Here is a 14,854-nt window from a genome sequence, read left to right as displayed (position 1 = left end):
CTTTATTTTGATCTAAAAATTCTAAGTTTGGTGTCATTTTATTGTTTTTGTCTTTCTTCATTAAATTCAAAAAAAATAAAAAAATATCTTTTCTCTTTATTTTAATTGACTTTTCGAAATTTACATAAAAAAATTTAGATTTTTATTTTAAAATTTTTATCATATCTTTTTCAAAATCTTATCTTATCTTATTTCAAATTCAATTTTCAAATTTCAATTAAATTCCAAAATTCAAAATTCAAATTTCAAAATTTAAATTTAAAATTTTAAAAATCAAACCTTTTCAAAATTTAAATCTTTTTCAAATCTTTATCTTATATTGTTGACTTTTTCAAAATTCAAATTTCAAATTTCAAAATTTAAAATTCAAAATATAATTTTCAAATTTAAAATTTAAATTTCAAAACTTTTTAATTTAAAAACTTATCTTCTCTTACCTAACTTATCTTATCTTTTCTAATCTCAAATCTTAAAATCAAATCTTTTTCAAATCCTTTTCTTTTTCTTTTTCTTTTCTTAATTTTTGAAACTTGCATCAATTTTTTTATTTACTTTCCTTTAATTTCTTTAATTTCAAAAAAAAAAGAGAAAAAGAATAAAATTTTTTATTTTACAATCCACATCATCTCCCTTTCTCCATCATGGACCTAAGTGGAAATGAACAGTCCAGAAGGACTCTGGGGTCGTATGCTAACCCCACTACTGCTTCATATGGGAATAGTATCTGTATACCCCCCATCAGAGCCAGCAGTTTTGAGCTAAACCCTCAGCTCATTATCATGGTGCAACAAAATTGCCAGTATTCCGGTCTTCCATAGAAAGAACCTACTGAGTTTCTGGCACAGTTCTTACAAATTGCTGACACAGCATGTGATAACGAAGTAGATGTCTACAGATTATTACTGTTTCTATTTGCTGTAAAAGATCAAGCTAAGAGGTGGTTAAATAACCAACCCACAGCAAGTATAAGAACATGGAAACAGTTATCAGACAAATTCCTGAATCAATATTTCCCTCCAAAAAGGATGACACAGCTAAGGCTGGACATCCAAGGCTTTAAACAAGAGGATAATCAATCCTTTTATAATTCCTGGGAGAGGTACAGAGAGATGCTAAGGAAATTCCCCTCTGAAATGTTTTTAGAATAGGTGCAGTTAGACATCTTTTACTATGGGCTTACAGAAAAGGCCCAGATGTCCCTAGATCACTCAGCTGGTGAATCTATACATATGAAAAAGACAATCGAAGAGGCTCAAGATCTCATTGATACAGTTGCCAGAAATCAGCACCTGTACTCAAGTGGTGAGATCTCCATGAAGGAAGAGGCTGAGGCAATATCCACTGAACTTAGTGTGTGTTTGGATTTCAGTTTGCAAACGTGAGTTTGCATAAAAATGATTTTACAAAATTGATTTTGATGAGAAGTAAGTTTGGGTTAACGTGATTTATGTTTGGCAGTATTTGTATCAAAATTGATTATAGTAAAATAAATGTTGTTTGGATTATACTACTCAAAATAACTTTTAGATAAAAAATTACTAAAAAAAATATTAATTTAAATTATTTTTTATATACATGCAAAAACAGAACCTAACAAAAATAATATAAAAAATATTTATTATATAAATAAATAAATACAATAAAAAAAATATGAAAAAGAGTACTATAAATTTTATAATGTTAAACAAAAAAAAATATTCTATAATTTTTCTAATATTACCCGTACTCTTTAATTTAGTATTATTTTGGACTATAAATTTTTACTATTTATGGCTCTATTGTTATTTATAATTAATTTTTTATTTATTTTGTCCTTTTTTATAGGATCATAGTTTATATTATACAAAATTTTGATAATAAACGTAGTAAATAATAATTAGAATTACAAATTTTACAAAGTCAAAATAAAAAATAAAAAAATTAATATAAAATAAAGATAGAGTACATCAAAGAATAGAAAAAAATCATACAGATAAAAAATAATAAAAATTTCATAAAACCAACAACATATATCATATGAACAAAAAAATACAATAAAAACTAAATAAATTTCATATGAATAAAATAAATAAAAAAATAAAAAAATTTCATACACAACATAAATACAATGTAATAAAAGATAGAAAAAAAGAATTCATATGAACAAAAAATAATAAAAAAATTATAAAAATTAATAAAATACCTAAAAATTATAGCACAACAAAAAAAATAACAATATTTGTCATATGTATAAAAGAAATATAATAAAATAAATAAAAAATCATATAAACAAAGTCAAACAAAAATAAAAAAATTCATAAAAAATATACGTATAAAAAATAGTATAGGAAATGATAAAAGTAGAAAGAAATACTGTGAAGCTTATAGTTATTGGTATCCTTTTTATAGAAGAAAATGAAGGGTAAGGTTGGTAAAAAGGAAGAAATTTTCTCACCTAATTTTCTAAAGTAATTAGCAACCATGAACGTCAAATGCAGAAGCTACAAATTTTAGCTTTTTCTCAACGTGGGTTTAGAGGCAGAATCGTTTCTGCGTTTAGAAAGAAAAAAATTGCCAAACATAAAAGTGAAACTTTCAAGAAGCTCAAAAGCACTTCTTTCTTCACCAACGTGTTTGCCAAACACACCCTTAGTCCTCCAGAACAAATTGCTGAACTTAATCAGCAACTATTTTCTATAATAAAACAGTTAGCAGAATTTAAAGAGATGCTACTAGAAACCAAAGATGCTAAATGGAATATGGAGAAACACTTGAATCAGACAAGACAGCAGTTATCTAAACAGATAATAGAAGAATGCCAAGCTGTTCATTTAAGAAGTGGAAAGACATTGAATGGCTCAACTCAAAGCAGCAGGAAGCCAAGAAAAGAACATCTGACAGAGGATGACCAACCCACTGCCCAAAATCCCTCTGAGGACAGTAGGAGCCCAGAGAGAAATAATTCTGGCGTTCAAACGCCAGAAAAGGGCCAGAAGTTGGCGTTAAATACCCAGTGGATGGCCAATTCTGGCATTCAAACGCCAAAAAAGGGTGGCAATCTGGCGTTGAATGCCCAAAAAGCACCCAGTTTTGGTGTTCAAATGCTAATAAGGGATCAAACACCTGCAAGTGCTGATAACAACTCCCTTAAGCAGGCTTCTCCAACCACTTCTGTAGGAAATAAACCTACAGCAACTAAGGTTGAAGAATATAAAGCCAAGATGCCTTATCCTCAGAAACTCTGCCAAGCAGAACAGGATAAACAATTTGACCGCTTTGTAGACTATCTCAGGACTCTTGAAATAAAGATTTTATTTGCAGAGGAACTTGAGCAAATACCCTCTTATGCTAAGTTCATGAAAGAGATCTTAAGTCATAAGAAGGATTGGAGAGAGACTGAAGAAGTTTTTCTCACTAAAGAATGCAATGCAGTCATTTTAAAAAGCTTACCAGAGAAGCTTAAAGATCCCGGAAGCTTTATGATACCATGCACATTAGAGGATGCTTGTACCAAGACAGCTTTATATGATCTTGGGGCAAGTATCAACCTGATACCTACATCCACTATCAGAAAGCTTGGTTTGACTGAAGAAGTCAAACCAACCCGAATATGTCTCCAACTTACTGATGGCTCCATTAAAATTCAATCAGGCGTAATTGAGGACATGATTGTCAAGGTTGGGCCATTTGCCTTTTCCATTGACTTTGTAGTGCTGGAAATGGAGGAGCACAAGAGTGCAACTCTCATTCTAGGTAGACCTTTCCTAGCAACTGGACGAACTCTCATTGACGTCCAAAAAGAGGAGATAACCCTGAAAGTCAATGAAGATGAGTTTAAGTTGAATGCTGTCACAGCTATGCAGCATCCAAACACATCAAAAGACTGTATGAGCGCTGATATTATTGACTCCCTAGTGGAAGAGGTCAATATGAAAGAGAGTCTCGAATTAGAGCTAGAGGACATTTTTAAAGATGTTCAGTCTGATATGGAGGAACCAGAGAAAACAGAAGAACCTCTGAAGACTCCTCAGGAAGAGGAGAAGCCTCTTAAACCCGAGCTCAAACCACTACCACCATCCCTGAAATATGCATTTTTGGGAGAAGATGACACTTTTCCCGTGATCATAAGCTCTGCTTTAGAGCCACAGGAAGAGAAAGCACTAATTCAGGTGCTAAGGACACACAAGACAACTCTTGGGTGGTCCATAAGTGATCTTAAGGGCATTAGCCCAGCCAGATGCATGCACAAGATCCTATTGGAGGATGATGCTAAGCCAGTGGTTCAACCACAGAGGCGACTGAAAGAGGTCATTAAGTTACTAGAGGCTGGGATTATTTATCCTATTTCTGATAGCCCCTGGGTGAGCTAAAAGAACTGAGGATTGATGGTTTAGAAGTTATAGTAAACTCTCGTTACAAGTATAGTTACTAAACCAAGCAATCAACCTTTCTTACAAACGTTTTGGTTGTCACAAGTAACAAACCCCTAAATAAATTGATAATCGAAGTATTTAAGCCTCGGGTCGTCTTCTCAAGGAACTGCAGGGAAGTATGTTCTTATTATTGGTTATGAAGATTGTAAATTGGGGTTTTTAAGATGAGGAACAAGTAATTTAAATTGCAATTAAAATAAGTGAAAGACTGTAAAGTAAATAAATAACTGTAAAATAAACTTTTTGGAAAGGTATGAGAAATTAGAAGTCCTATCCTAGTTATCCTTATCAATGATGATAAAGATTGAATCTTAATTCCACTCAGTTAGTCTTTACTTAAAGTAAAGAGAAGTCAAGTGACTAATTAGTTTGATCTTCAAATCCTAGTTAATCCCTAAGGAAAGATTGGGATTGTTGAAGTTCAATTCAATTAGCAAAGATAACAATTATCAATCATTTTTGAGTTTGATAACTCCTGAGTTACTGATTTTTTAACCAAGACCAAAAAGGGAAAAAGTAAATCTACTGGAATAAAACTGCCTTCAGATTGGAAGCAACAGTTATATAAATAAAAGAAAAAATTGTAAACTGAAATACCTCAAATAACATTAATTCAAAAGAGTAATCTGTAACATAGAAGAATTCATAAATAAAATTGAGAAAATAATAAAAAGGGAATATTGAACCTGATAGAAAGAGATAATCCTGAAAGCAAATAAAATCCTAAATCTAAATCCTAAAAGAGAGAGGAGAGAATCTCCCTCTCAAAACTAAATCTAAATCATGAAAAGTAACTAATTGGAGACTCTCCTTGAATGGATGCATTCCCCCACTTCATAACCTCTGATCTGTGCCTTCTGGAATCGCTGGGAGCATTTTCTGTAATTTCTGGTGCGTAGCCTCTGTCACGCGTCCGCGTGGGTCACGCGGTCGCGTCATTTGGAGTTTTCCTTGCCACGCGGTCGCTTCAATCATGCGTCTGCGTCATATGCGTTTCGCTGAAGGCGCGCGATCGCGTCAAGCACGCGGTCGCGTCACTGCCATTTTGCGCTGGCACGCGGTCGTGTCGTCCATGCGATCGCGTCACTGCCAGTTTCTTCAAAAACTCCATTTTGTGCTTTCCTTCCATTTTTGTATGTTTCCTTTCCATCCTTTAAGTCATTCCTGCCTTAGAAGATCTGAAATTACTCAACACACGAATCACGGCATCGAATGGTAATAAAGGAAAATTAAAATAATTACTTTCAAAGTATAGGAAACACGTTTTTCACATACATCACAAAATAAGGAAGGGAAAGTAAAACCATGCAATTAACATGAATAAGTGAGTGAAGGATTAAATAAATCACTTAAACTAGGCACAAAATATATCATAAAATATGGGTTTATCAACCTCCCCACACTTAAACAATAGCATGTCCTCATGCTAAATCCAAGATAAAGAGTAAGGTAAGGTTGAAGTGGTGGAATCTCATGCAATGCAATCTATTCTAAATGCAACTACCTAAATACATCATGCAATTCTAATTATTTTTATTCACTTGTATATAAAGCTTACATGTAGTTGAATTAATTCACATTTCTCAAGGAATTATATATATAGCCAGACCTTAGATAATGATAAAGCACTTTTACAATTGAGATGGGAAAGAAAAAATATTTTATAAACTTGCAAGACAATTAATAATTCAAGCAGAGATATATGTTAATGAGCTATTGAACCCTCACTGGATTTTGTGTTTACTCTCTAGTCACTCAGTGTTTATTGGGTTAATCACTCTATTCTTCTTTTTATCCTTACTTTCTATAACTTTGTTCTTCATCAAACCAATCAACAATTATAGAATATAGGCATACAAAAGTCATGAGGTCTTTAATTAAGGTTGTAATGGGGCCAAGGTAAAGGTAAGGGTATATGTATAAGGCTAAGTGAGCTAATTAAGCGAATCCTTGATTAGTCTAAGATCTCACCTAACATACATACTTTGTAAAGCAGAGCTTCTTTACCTATTTTACCCATATTTTTCCCACTTGTTTATGTTACATGCTCATGCATTAGTTTTAATTTTGTCCCATGTGCATTGCTTTATTTTGCATTTGGGGAATTCTTTTGTATCCCCTTTATTCAAATACTAAAAAATAAATATATTTTTTAAAATTTTTTTTAAATGCACATGGTAATTCAATTATTTTGATTTCACATGAGCATGCTTCCCAAAAAATTTTTATTTTGAATTATTTTATTCTTTTCAACTTTCTACCCTTTGTTTTTATCATCCATGTTCCCAATAGGTTTCCCACACTTAAACAATTACACAATTTCTATCTTAAGCTAACCAAGGATTCAACTTGGGATTTTTATTTTATTTTTCTGCTTAAGGCTAGTAATGTAGTTTGTAGAATAAGAGGGGATTTAAAGGCTCAAGGGGGCTAACAAGGGTGATGTAAAAGGTAGGCTAATTTGGGATAAGTGAGCTAAAATCAAACAATGGCCTCAATCACTCTCTTGGTATGTATTTCTATTCTATAATCGGACATATAGATTAAAACAAAGTAAAGAACACCAGAATAAATAAGAAGGGCGGAACACACAGGAATAAAAATTATGGTTTGAATGTAACCATACAATTAAGCTCAAAACTCACAGGCTGTGTATTCTCTAACCCTAAAATCATATATCAGTTATATATGTCATGCAAGTAAAAATTGAGAGTTCCCATTATTCTCAATGTAATGCTTAAGGTGGCTCTAAAGTTTTAGTGTTTCTCCTTGATGAAATGTTGTTAACTAACTAACATGTAATGCCATATATACAAGGTGTGTGGATTGTTTATATTAAAGTCTCTAGTTTACTTCCTTTTTCTTTTCAATCTAAGCCAAACTATCATATGCTAAAAAAAAGGGTAAACTATACTAATTAATCCACAATTTCTATAACTAATAAGTTAGAATTGCAACTAAACTAACTAGCTAAAATATGAACTAAAGTGCAAAATGCAGAAATAGAGTAAAAATACATGAAAATAGAAATGTATAAGTATTGAGAAAATAAAAATAAAAATAAAAGAGAAAAATACAGAAAAAGAAGCAAAATAAAGTAAAAGAGTCTGTAGTGGTTCACCAAAAAGTACGCCAGAGATGGCGACCTCCCCACACTTAAAATGAAGCATCGTCCCTGATGCTCACTCAAGCAGGGTGTGAAGGGGTGTCATCACTGGAAGGGTGGGTAGATGTGGTCTCTGTGGTGGTGATCTGAGGATCTGCCCGCTGCAGAGGAGGTGCTGACTGAATAGGGATCTCTGGGTCGGCAGCCTGGAGCTGAGGCGGGGTCTTCTGCTATGAAGCAGCCTGCTCCGGGCCTGCCTGTGCAGCCTCACTCTGTGGATGGGTCTCTGCCTCGTGATCATCCGCCTCCTCCTTAGATGGCTCTGATGGTGTGTCAGGCTCGGAGGGGATATCGCTAGATCGTATCATCAGCTTTAGGTGCTCATAGCGTCGCTTGCTGCGACACTCAGCTCTCTCATATCGGCGCCGGTTGTGGCGCTCCATCTAGTCTAGTTGTCGAAACAGGCGGTGTACTAGGTAATAAACCGGCTCTGAGGCAGGTGGAAGGGCAGTGGTGGTAGTAGGGGTAGCTGTAGAGGAAGAGGGGCCGGCAGATGGTGTGGCTGTCTCATCAGTAGGAGTGAGGAATGGAGGTCTGTAGCCCAAAGCCAGGAAGTTCCTGCTGTGAGGGATAATTTTCTTGCATTCTGCAGCAGGTGGCTTCTCATCAGCATCCTCCCAAGGCACGTCAGCTCAACGGCCAAGCTGTGTAATCAGATAGGGAAAGGGGAGAGTGCCTCGGACGTGGACCCTGGCCATGTAGAACCGAATAAAGCGTGGCAGGTACAAGTCCTTACCCTCGATCACACACCATAGGAGGGTGATCATAGCGGCAGGTAGCTCCGTCTCATTAGTAATCGGCATAATAAAGTTGCTAAGGATCTAATGCCAAAGACGAGCCTCATCGTTCAAGTATGCCTGCTTGATTCCCTTAGGCATGGTGGTGTTCTGACCCATGACCCATGGAACAGTCGGGTTAAGGGCTATCCTTGCCTTGACGGCATCCCAATCAAACTTCATGAAGCGCATATCCTCCTCAGCTTTTTGATAACCATCCAGCTGATCGGATTTAGGCAGAAGCTTCAGAACATCCTCTATGGCCTCTTCAGTGACCAGTATCTACTTCCCTCTTAGGTTTACTGCATCTAGGGAAGTTTTGAAGTAATTGCAGTAGAATTCCCTTACCCAAGATGCATTTACCTCAGTCAGGTTTCTCTCCAGGAAGAACCAGCCTCTTTGTTTGATCTGATCAGAGGTGTATTGCTGGAGTTCTTCTGGGATCTTCAGAGTCCTCTCCAGGTACAGGTTCCTGGAGTTTGCAAACACCGGATAATTCAGCTCGCAGTAGCGGTTTGCAAACTTAATGGGATCAGTAGCAGGGAGTAGCTGGTCAGCCTTCTCCTGTGGGGGTAAAGTGTTTCTCCTGCTAGGAGTCATCATGCATGAGGTCCAGGATGGACATGGAGGCTTCACCTCTTTTCTGTTTGCCAGTTGTTGCCTTTCCTTTTCCCTTTCTCTAGGTGTCAGACATCCTGAAAAAAAAAATAGAAAACCAGGATATAATAAAAATAGGAAAGCAGGTAGGCAATTAATCGAAAGAAGCATATAATGGCAAAGGAGCAATAGAATAATGAAAAGGAGTTAAGTAAATATGCATTAAGGATTGTAAAGGAGTTAGAAAACTGAGAAGAGAAATCCACAATCCAAAATGAAATAGAATTCATGTTAATTAGGAAAAATTATCGTCATGCCTTGGTTAGAAGGTTAAAGAGAATAGTGAAAAACCAAGAAGGTAAATTTTGAAAGTTAGGTTGGTTAGGAATGAAAAATAGTTTAGGGAGTTAAAATTAGTGAGTTAGTAAAAGGTGGATTAGAGTAAGTGGCATGATGATCATTCCCTAAGTAACGAAAATTCACAAATTAAAGCAACAGATAACTCAAAAAGTGGAATTGAATCATCCAAGATGCAATTTATAAATCAGGAAATTAAAAAGAATAAGGAAGCTTGCCCTGTCATTCATGAATTGGTTTGGTAAAAGCTGAGTAAAGCAGAGTGCAAGTTTGCCAAAACCAAAACAGGAATGAAAATCAAAATAATTTACAGAAATTTTGAGAGCATTCCGGCTAAAATTGGATGTTCCCAGAAAATAAATAGCAATCAGAATAGCTCATATGAATTAAAATATAGCTGCAATTACATAAAGGGAATATGAACATGGAAAAGCAGTGTAAAAAGCAGTATGAAACAAGAAATTACAGCATATGAACAATACTAACATCACAGCAACAACAGAATTGCAAAAAATAGAAAACAAGAAACATGAACAGCGCAATTAAACAGTCCTAAATCCACTAAGCACATCCTAAGCTACCTAACAACCTAGAATCCTGATGAGCTGATAATTTATACGCTTTTTGGCATTGTTTTTAGTATGTTTTGAGTATGATTTAGTTAGTTTTTAGTATATTTTTATTAGTTTTTAATTAAAATTCACATTTCTGGACTTTACTATGAGTTTGTGTGTTTTTCTATGATTTCAGGTATTTTCTGGCTGAAATTGAGGGACTTGTGCAAAAATCAGATTCAGAGGTTGAAGAAGGACTGCTGATGCTGTTGGATTCTGACCTCCCTGCACTCAAAGTGAATTTTCTGGAGCTACAGAACACCAAATGGCGCGCTTCTAATTGCGTTGGAAATTAGACATCCAGGGCTTTCCAGAAATATATAATAGTCCATACTTTAAATAAGGATTGACGACATAAACTGGCGTTCAACGCCAGTTCCATGCTGTAGTCTGGCGTCCAGCACCAGAAACAAGTTGCAATGTGGAGTTCAACGCCAGAAACACGTTACAAACTGGCATTCAACTCCAAGAATGACCTCTCCACGTGTAAACTTCAAGCTCAACCCAAGCACACACCAAGTGGGCCCCGGAAGTGGATTTCTACATCATTTACTCAATTCTGTAAACCCTAGTAACTAGTTTAGTATAAATAGGACTTTTTACTATTGTATTTACATCTTATGATTTTTAGTTCAACTTTGGATCATATTAATCACGTTTGGGGGCTGGCCATTCGGCCATGCCTGGACCTTCATCACTTATGTATTTTCAACGGTAGAGTTTCTGCACTCCATAGATTAAGGTGTGGAGCTCTGCTGTTCCTCATGATTTAATGCAAAGTACTACTGTTTTTCTATTCAATTCAACTTATTCCGCTTCTAAGATATCCATTCGCACCCAAGAACATGATGAATGTGATGATTATGTGACGCTCATCATCATTCTCACTTATGAACGCATGCCTGATAAACACTTCCATTCTACATGCAAACAAGCTAGAATGAGTATCTCTTAGATATCTAATACAGAGGACCGAGTCCGAGATATTAGAATCTTCGTGGTATAAGTTAGAACCCATGGATGGCCATTCCTGAGATCCGGAAAGTCTAAACCTTGTCTGTGGTATTCCGAGTAGGATCTGGGAAGGGATGGCTGTGACGAACTTCAAACTCGCGAGTGCTGGGCGTAGTGACAGACGCAAAAGGAGGGTGAATCCTATTCCAGTATGATCGAGAACCTCCAGATGATTAGCCGTGCCGTGACAGAGCATTTGGACCTTTTTCACAGAGAGGATGGGATGTAGCCATTGACAACGGTGATGCCTTACAGAAAGCTTGCCATGGAAAGGAGTAGGAATGATTAGATGAAGACAGCAGAAAAGCAGAGGTTCAGAGGAACAAAAGCATCTCTATACGCTTATCTGAAATTCTCACCAATGATTTACATAAGTATTTCTATCTTTATTTTCTGTTTATTTATTATTATTATTCGAAAACTCCATAACCATTTGATATTCGCCTGACTGAGATTTACAAGATGACCATAGCTTGCTTCATACCAACAATCTCCGTGGGATCGACCCTTACTCACGTAAGGTTTTATTACTTGGACGACCCAGTGCACTTGCTGGTTAGTTGTATCGAAGTTGTGAATGAAAAACAATTTATTAAGACGTGCGTACTGAGTTTTTGGCGCCGTTGCCTGAGATCACAATTTCGTGCACCAAGTTTTTGGCGCCGTTGCCGGGGATTGTTCGAGTTTGGACAACTGACGGTTCATCTTATTGCTCAGATTAGGTAATTTTCTTTTTCATTTTATTTTCAAAAAAAAATTTTGTTTTCAAAAATCTTTCAAAAAAATTTCTTTCCCTTTGTTTTCGAAAATTATTTTAAAATTTTTAAGAGTGAATCTAAAGTTTCAAAATGGTATGCTAAAGTTTGGCTGGCCATCAAGCTTTAGACTAATCTGGTATGATTCCTGGAATCTTGATTGAGGACTTTGAATTCATTACTTCCTTTTTCCTATATGTTTTCAAAAAAAATATATATATACGAAAATCCAAAAAAAAAATTAATAAAATCATAAAAATCAAAAATATTTTATGTTGTTTGTTTGAGTCTTGAGTCAATTTTTAAGTTTGGTGTCAATTGCATACTTTTATTTTTCTAAAAATTTTTGAAAATTCATGCATTCATAGTGTTCTTCATGATCTTCAAGTTGTTCTTGGTAAGTCTTCTTGTTTGATCTTCATATTTTCTTGTTTTGTGTCTTTTCTTGTTTTTCATATGCATTTTTAATTTGTTAATGTCTAAAGAATAAAAATTTTTAAGTTTGGTGTCTGGCATGTTTTCTTTTCTTGAAAATTTTTCAAAAATAAGTTCTTGGTGTTCATCTTGACATTCAAAGTGTTCTTGGTGTTCATCTTAACATTCATAGTGTTCTTGCATGCATCACATGTTTTGATCCAAAATTTTCATGCATTGAGTCAATTTTGATATTTTTCTCTTTCATCATTAAAAATTTAAAAATCAAAAAAATATCTTTCCCTTTTTCACTCATAAATTTTCGAAAATTTGAGTTGACTTTTTCAAAACTTTTTAAAATTTAGTTGTTTCTTATGAGTCAAATCAAATTTTCAATTTAAAAACCTTATCTTTTTCAAAATCTTTTTCAAAAATCAGATCTTTTTCATTTTTCTTATTTATTTTCGAAAATTTTAAAAATATTTTTCAAAAATCTTTTTCTTAATTTTATCTCATAATTTTCGAAAATATTATCAACAATTAATGTTTTGAGTCAAAAATTTCAAGTTTGTTACTTTCTTGTTAAGAAAGATTCAAACTTTAAGTTCTAGAATCATATCTTGTGATTACTTGTGAGTCAAGTCATTAATTTTGATTTTAAAATTCAAATCTTTTTCAAAACTAATTTTAATCATATCTTTCTATCATATCTTTTCAAATTATATTTTTCTTCAAAAAAAATTTGATTTTAAAATATCTTTTCTTACTTCTTATCTTCTTATCTTTTCAAAATTGATTTTCAAATCTTTTTTAACTAACTAATTGACTTTTTGTTTGTTTCTTATCTTTTTCAAAACCACCTAACTACTCTTCCCTCTCTAATTTTCGAAAATACCTCCCTCTTTTTCAAAAATTCTTTTTAATTAATTAATTGTTTTAAATTTTAATTTTAATTTTATTTTCCCTTTAATTTTCGAAAATCATCAACTCCTTTTCAAAAATTATTTTCGAAAATTTCTCTCTTTCATCTTCTTCTATTTATTTAATTACTTACTAACACTTCTCTTCATCTCATATCTCTGCTCCTATCATCACCCTTGTGTTTGGATTATCCATTCTTCTTCACTCTTATTCCCTTTTCTTCTTCTACTAACAATAAGGAACCTCTTTACTGTAACATAGAGGATTCCTCTTCTTTTCATGTTCTATTCTCTTTCATATGAGCAGGGACAAGGAAAAGGGCATTCTTGTTGAAGCCGATCCAGAACCTGAAAGGACTCTGAAAAGGAAACTAAGAGAAGTTAAAATACAACAATCCAGAGACAACCTTACAGGAATTTTCGAACAAGAAGAGGAGATGGCAGCCGAAAATAATAATAATGCAAGGAGGATGCTTGGTGACTTTACTGCACCTAATTCCAATTTACATGGAAGAAGCATCTCCATTCCTGCCATTGGAGCAAACAATTTTGAGCTGAAACCTCAATTAGTTTCTCTAGTGCAACAGAACTGCAAGTTTCATGGACTTCCATCTGAAGATCCTTTTCAGTTCTTGACTGAATTCTTGCAGATCTGTGATACTGTTAAGACCAATGGGGTTGATCCCGAGATTTATAGGCTTATGCTTTTCCCGTTTGCTGTAAGAGACAGAGCTAGAGTATGGTTAGACTCTTAACCTAAAGATAGCCTGAACTCTTGGGATAAGCTGGTCACGGCTTTCTTAGCCAAGTACTTTCCTCCTCAAAAGCTTAGTAAGCTTAGAGTGGATGTTCAAACCTTCAGACAGAAATAAGGTGAATCCCTCTATGAAGCTTGGGAAAGATATAAGCAACTGACCAAAAAGTGTCCTTCTGACATGCTTTCAGAATGGACCATTCTGGATACATTCTATGATGGTCTGTCTGAACTATCAAAGATGTCACTGGACCATTCTGCAGGTGGATCCATTCACCTAAAGAAAACGCCTGCAGAAGCTTAAGAACTCATTGACATAGTTGCAAATAACCAGTTCATGTACACTTCTGAAAGGAATCCTGTGAATAATGGGACGCCTATGAGGAACGGAGTTCTTGAAATTGATACTCTGAATGCCATACTGGCTCAGAACAAAATATTGACTCAGCAAGTCAATATGATTTCTCAGAGTCTGAATGGAATGCAAGCTGCATCCAACAGTACTCAAGAGGCATCTTCTGAGGAAGAAGCTTATGATCCTGAGAACCCTGCAATAGCAGAGGTGAATTATATGGCTGAACCTTATGGAAACACCTATAACCCCTCATAGAGAAATCACCCAAATTTCTCATGGAAGGATCAACAAAAGCCTCAACAAGGCTTTAATAATGGTGGAAGAAACAGGTTTAACAATAGTAAACCTTTTCCATCATCTACTCAGCAACAGACAGAGAATTCTGAGCAGAATCCATCTAGCTTAGCAAATTTAGTCTCTGATCTATCTAAGGCCACTCTGAGTTTCATGAATGAAACAAGGTCATCCATTAGAAATTTGGAGGCACAAGTGGGCCAGCTGAGTAAGAAGATCACTGAAACCCCTCCTAGTACTCTCCCAAGCAATACAAAAGAGAATCCAAAGAGAGATTGCAAGGCCATTGATATAACCATCATGGTCGAATCCAAGGAGGAAGGGGAGGACGTGAATCCCAAGGAGGAAGACCTCCTGGGACGTCCAGTGATCAACAAGGAGTTTCCCTTTGAGGAACCAAAAGGACTCTGAGGCTCATCTGGAGAC

Source organism: Arachis hypogaea, chromosome 17 (genome assembly GCF_003086295.3).
Source record: "Arachis hypogaea cultivar Tifrunner chromosome 17, arahy.Tifrunner.gnm2.J5K5, whole genome shotgun sequence".
Lineage (NCBI taxonomy): Eukaryota > Viridiplantae > Streptophyta > Magnoliopsida > Fabales > Fabaceae > Arachis > Arachis hypogaea.
Note: the sequence above shows the minus strand (reverse complement) of the source record.